The following is a 710-nucleotide window of genomic DNA, read 5'->3' on the forward strand; positions in this document are numbered from 1 at the left end:
GGTTTTCAAGGGCTGTTAACCTGCTGGGGCAGTGTTACCCTCTGCCCCAGTCTTCCTACTGATGTTACCTATTTTTAAATGGACGTTCTAGTACAACAGGAAGGTTTCTGTGCTACTGATGTAGGGGCAGCATGCACTGCAGCCATGAACTTGAAGCCTTATGACCAGCTCTCAAATAACCACCAGTGGAGGGTCAGTTTGGTGCCTCCCTAGCTGTCTTTCTGTGCCCCATGGTCCATGATGGTGTGGCCCACGTCAAGAGAGGAGTATAATTCGATGCAATGTACAATTAAATTCAAACATATATGAGTGGATTGTGTGTGTGAGAAAGAGACTGTGTCTCATCATATGACTGTCTTTATTACATCTAGAGCCATGTGGATTATAATCATCTGGTTTTAATTGTCCATCTTTTCATTGCCAAGCATGAAGAGTTCGCTACCTTACCATGATGAAGATGAGAATACACAGTTCAAGTACCCGCTGGGGAGAGACATCCCTGATGCTGTTCACTGCATGGGAAAGAGGGCTGGGTCACCTGACTTGGGTCACATTTTGGAACTTCTCAGGCATTTGATCTGAGACACCACCACTGACAATACACAAGAACAAGTCCCTGCTATCCTTTCCTCCAGGAAGACCCCAGGACTTCAACTTAGAAATCAGTCAATATGCAATGCACCAGTGCTGAACATTTTGGTTAGCATGGA

The sequence above is a fragment of the Bison bison genome, unplaced genomic scaffold (genome assembly GCF_000754665.1).
Source record: "Bison bison bison isolate TAMUID 2011002044 unplaced genomic scaffold, Bison_UMD1.0 scf7180017864524, whole genome shotgun sequence".
Lineage (NCBI taxonomy): Eukaryota > Metazoa > Chordata > Mammalia > Artiodactyla > Bovidae > Bison > Bison bison.